Below are 6000 nucleotides of genomic sequence, written 5' to 3' on the forward strand. Positions count from 1 at the left end.
ACGAAGTTGCTCGAATTTCCATTATATTTCCTGAATCTCTACGATGTCTTCTATACATCTATGAAGTCCTTGAAGTTTAACGAAATTTTGTTAAGTTCAAAAAATTACTGAACTTCAACGAAGTTCCCAGAATTTCTTCAAAATTCGCTAAATTTGGATGAAGTTGTACAAAATTCTCTGAACTTCTACGAAGTTCGTTGAGCTTTTACAGAACTCGCTGAGTTTTTGCAAAGCTAGTTGAACTCCTATAAAATTGTCTGCACTTCTAGAAAGAATTCCAGAACTTCCAGAACTTGAGCATCTATCTATGAATTCCTTGAAGTTTAAGAAAAATCTATGTTCAATAGATCCATGAACTTCAACGAAGTTCCCCGATTTTCGACAAAATTCGCTAAATGTGGATGAAGTTCTATAAAATTATCTGCACTTCTACGAAGTTCACTTAAGTTCGTTGAGCTTTTACAAAGTTAGCTGAAGCTTTTGCAAAGCTAGTTGAACTTCTATAAAATTGTCTGCACTGCCCAGAACTTGAACATCTATGAAGTCCCTGAAGTTTAAGAAAATTCTATGAAGTTCAATAAATCCCTGAACTTCAACCAAATTGCCCGATTTTCGACAAAATTCTCTAAATTTGGATGAAGTTCTATAAAATTTTGACCACTTCTACGAAGTTCACTAAAGTTCGTTGAGCTTTACAAAGTTCGTTGAGCTTTTACAAAGGTAGTTGAACTCCTATAAAATTTTCTGCACTTCTACAAAGTTTTCAGAACTTCTACGAAGTTGTTCGAATTTCCATTATATTTCCTGAATCTCTACGATGTCTTCTGAACATCCATGAAGTCCCTGAAGTTTAACGAAATTTTGTTAAGTTCAAAAAATTACTGAACTTCAACGAAGTTCCCAGAATTTCTTCAAAATTCGCTAAATTTGGATGAAGTTGTACAAAATTCTCTGAACTTCTACGAAGTTCACTGAAATTCTACGAAGTTCGTTGAGCTTTTGTGAAGCTAGTTGAACTCCTATAAAATTTTGTTTGCACTTCTAGAAAGTTTCCAGAACCTGAACATCTATGAAGTCCTTGAAGTTTAAGAAAATTCTATGAAGTTCAATAAATCACTGAACTTCAACGAAGTACCCCGATTTTCCACAAAATTCGCTAAATGTGGATGAAGTTCACTGAAGTTCTACGAAGTTCGTTGAGCTCTTACAAAATTTGCTGATCTTCTACAAAGGTAGCTGAACTCCTTTAAAATTTGCTGCACTTGTAGAAAGTTTCCAGAACTTCGAGGAAGTTTCTCAAATTTCCATTATATTTCTTGAATTTCTACGATGTCCCCTGAACTTCTATAAAGTCCCTGAAGTTTAACGAAGTTCTATGACATTCAACGACATTCCCTGATTGATTTGATAAGTAAGGCTCATTCCAATTAACTTAACAGAGCCGAGCATTCTTGTTAACTGTAAAACAACTTACCCCGTAACGTGGGTAGATCACCTTTTCGTGGTACGTTACGGGATGTAAGATCTACCACCGATTCCTAGTCCAGACTACTTCAAACTAGGAGAGCAGGATTTTTCAGTAATCAAAGGAACACATCTTAGTCCTTGTTACTTTTTATGCCTTTTTGATAGTGACAAGACTCGGCTTTGTCCACCGAGGATGATCTTGAAACTACGAAAAAATTAGTTAGTTTCGTTTCATCTATGTGATTCCTAATCTTCTATTCGTTGTTCCCTAGGTTGAAGTGGTTAAGACTAGGGTTCTGATGCATGGTCATTATCGGTGTCATTACTTAATTTTGTTGCTAAGGAATCCAATTTTGACTGACAAAGGGGCGCACCTTTGGAGGGTGTTTCAACACTCCGAAGGGTATACATAGCGGGACCTTTCAATTAGAGTCGGATCGTTGCGATAAATGCAAGAATGACAACTTCATCATTTCTCAATAGTGATGAAGTAATACGACATGCACTAAACTAAGGACACGGGATATACTGCAATAGATCAAATTACTGGTAAAACTACAGTCAAAAGGTACAACACAATACACACTTTATCTTTCGCTATTCAATAAGCCTCCTCCATCAGAACGGGATCCGTTTCCAGTGGTTTCATTGTATGGCAGTATCGCCAACGGGGGGCACAGCGCTTCCATTGCAGCAATGGACGCAAAACGTGGGCATCACTCACACACTCATCACGAGACAGTTGCTTTCCAAAGCCGACGACGTATCGACCGAAAGAACTACTGCTGATTAAGAACAATGAGGAGGACCACACAAAGGGTTGCTGCCGAGTGAACAGACGATCGCGTGACACACATCGAGAGTGGCCTGCTCCTGTCGACAGCCGAGTGAACACTGAATTGCAATAATTAAAACTACACAAAATAAGTGCGATTATATTCGAATAGAAATGCGGATTTTTTTATCTTCTTGGAAATTGATCGAGAATGGCATCCCACATGTTTGTTTTATATTGATCTTTTTTTCGGTAATTTTTCCAATTACTCGAACTTTCCTAACCTCACTTTTAACGATCCAGGAAGGCTGTTGTTGTGCAAACATGTCCCACCTAATCTGTCCAACCACGCTACTAGTGAATCAAAAAGTGAGGTTAGAAATGGTAAACACTGTAAATATTTATTTCAAACGACGAAAATGGAGATTCCAGTTGGAAGCAAACCGCAAAACCGAACAACTGGACCGGTAGAATCAAATGATTTATAGTCCCGTCGTAGCCCGGACTGGAAGCACGAAAAGCGCCAAATCTATCTAATTTGTGATCTACATATAGACCTCTCCCCTCCCCGATGTCCTCGAATGAAAAAAAAAACTACACATGTACAGAACTAATGAACTAATCTTTGAAGTTTCTTTGTTTAATTTAAGCATTTCGCTGTAATATCTCGTAACGGATGTAATGTAACGCTAGGATTTTTTTTTAATTCAATTGGCAGAATGTATTACTTTTAAGCGCTTCTAGGTGTGAGTGTATAAACGTGCTGAAGAATTTGATAAGCAACTAAATAAGCGACAAAGAACGGTGGTCGGGAAGGCAAGTCTTCTTGTAAACACGATAATTTCAGGTTCTTTCGGACACTTTGTCGAAATACGTGGCGGACTTCAATTTTGAAATACTAATTTATTGCGCGAACAGAATACAATTTATTACGGTACGAAAAGATGTGTTGTACACGCGACGGTTTATTTTACTTCTAATTTACTATCCCTGACAGCTGACCGGCTGTTGACGATCGAGAAGCGATCGGGATCAAAAAGCCTGCTCGCACACTACTGTATCTACACGGTAAGAAAAAAGTACTCAAAAGTAATTTACTGGTGTGCAAATCGTAGCTTTCTACCCAAAAGTTAGTTGTACCCAAAAGTAGGTAAATATGATTATACCCAACGTTGGGTTCCCACACTTTACTACCCCTGCGAAAAGGAGACAAACTAGTCTAAATTGGTTAAAAGTGCACTGGTCATTGGGTACTTTTTTCTTACCGTGTTCCGATCGTTTCACAGATGATGGTGATGAGCGGGATAACAGTAGTGGCGAACGTGTGGATCATCTTTAGGTCACTCAGTTTGTGTTCATTCCTATACTGCTTGACCAAACACAATAACAAATTACACAGTATTACGTAGTGCTAAAGTTGGAGGAAGATGAAAAAAGAAAACCCTTTTTAATTTAACTTTCGAAGATGGTGAAATTTACATCACACAACTATTAAGCTTATTAGGTCTCTCTACGAACTATCTCTTACTAGATATGCGTGGGTGTATGAAAGCTTGTGTTCCCACCGCGTGACTGAAGCTTGTCGTCCCTCTAAAATGTACGTTTGCTAGCAGTCTCAAAGAGTGCTACTTCCCCGTTAAAAAATAAAAAAAAATATTCCGTGGGGGGAAAAATGTTGATCGAAAAATTGGCCATTTAATCGAAATTATTAGGACTTTTAGTTTGATCTGCTGCCTACCTATAACTATGCATCCAAGCTTAAACTGATTGTTTACATTGACAAACGAGTCGGCAGGATATGCCAATACCAAAATCTACTTAGAAAAAATATCATTTTTTTAACAAAAGAAAAAGGACTACATTTTTGTTGCGCATTTTGTTTACGCATTTATGCATTAATTAAAATAAAAAACGACTTATGTGCTATGTCTTCTTTTTACGTTGCAAGTCCTTAGTATATTTATATATATTTAGTATGTATATTTAAAATTAAAAATCCCCTCTATATACTGGAAAAAAAACTGTTCCAAAAATAAAACAGTTCGAACTAGAAGCTTCCCACAAATCACAAAAATTAAAGGAAAACCCGAAAACAAAGAATCGCTGTGTACCAAAATTGTTTTTTCGACGAGAAGAAAACGATAAACAAAAGAAATATGATCAAAAAAGGCTAAGCAAAAAGTCCCATCAAGATGGCGAATTTGAGGTTAATACAAAGAAAATTACTGGAAAGAACGACGTATATATACAAATATATATATATCTCTCGCTCGTAATGATTTTGTGATTTAATTTTTATGATTTTATTTACAAGTACATATATACAATTTAAAGGAGAAAAATGCGATAAGGGAAAAAACAGTTAGTAAACGAATAACTAATGACTAGAAAGCGTATTGCGGCGAAGCGAAAGTTAGTGGAAGCGAGTAACGAAAAACAAAATTAAAAAAAAACACAACAATACCACGTTGGGAAGAAACAGTAGTCTGGGGGAGCGAAATGCTACGAGACAAAACCACAAACACAAAACACTCACCAGAAAGAAGCATAATAAAACAGCAACAACACAACACGTAAGAAGGAAAAACAGAACAACAACAAACAGCAACACATATAGATAACCTAAAATTTTATAAAAATTAACGATACAAAAAATACTGCGATTAATAAAAAATAAAAATGAAAAATTGAATAAAAACAGAATCATCGCAACTGTCGACCACGTTTGAAGATTGCCCCCTCCCCCCTCCTTTAGGTGGTACGGTTGTCGATTAAAACATTTCGCCACCGGTTTTTGTAAACACAAATATGAAAACGAATCGGAGCGCGACCTTCACCGCGATGTGCTGCAATTGTTTTTGCTTGATCCGTACCGCGTGAATACGATGAAGGCGGAATCGATTCTGCTCACCTAGCTAGTAGGATTGTTTGTTGATTTTTTTTTTGTTTGTCCTGCTACCATGCATGCCTATCATCAGATGTTGAACGGTTGCATGCTTGGCCACCTCGAGTCGCGTCGTTGACTTCACAGAAATTTGCTTAATGGGTAAATGATGTCACCAATCAAGGGTTTTGTGGTCGTTAAAATGCTCTCGTGGCCGTTTGATCCCTACCGTTGCATCAAATTACAGTGAACTTTTCACTACTCCACACCTGATTGAGTTTTACGATTATCGAGTTAGAGAATAACAAAGTCATACAAAATATCAATCGCAGTACACGGCCAATGAGAACGTTCCAAATTTCAGTTTAGTTTACTCGTGAATCACAGAAAGTGCAGGAACTCAGAGATGAGTACACAGATAGAAATTCTGAATTTTAATAGTGATGTAAACATTCATTTACGTAAACTTGTATTTCATTTCACGCAACCGAGCAACTTGTAAACAATGTTGTTTACAACAATGGGCTTTTGACGTAGGACTACGTCTTTGATTTCTATATGGGGGTACACTTTGTGAAAACCGAAAATGGAACATGTAACAAATTAAGAAAGATTTTGAACGTTAATAACTCAGCTGCCCCTGGTCCAATTTCAATAATTTTATCACCAATCGATCAGAAATATGCCTGCGCATCGATAACAATGCTTCGGAATGTTGATTTTCAACGATAAACTATTGAAAAACTGATAAATGTCCTGCATTGTCCAAAAGCGTCAAATTAATTAACAAATCCACCAATTACCTACATGCAAATGCTGCTGGGGGCCTCCCTTAGCTCAGTCGGTAAAGGCGCAGCTACAAAGCAAGACCAGT

This window comes from Ochlerotatus camptorhynchus, unplaced genomic scaffold, assembly GCF_037179485.1.
Source record: "Ochlerotatus camptorhynchus isolate MF236.1 unplaced genomic scaffold, CSIRO-AGI_Acam_v1.1 ptg000357l, whole genome shotgun sequence".
Taxonomy (NCBI): Eukaryota; Metazoa; Arthropoda; class Insecta; order Diptera; family Culicidae; genus Ochlerotatus; species Ochlerotatus camptorhynchus.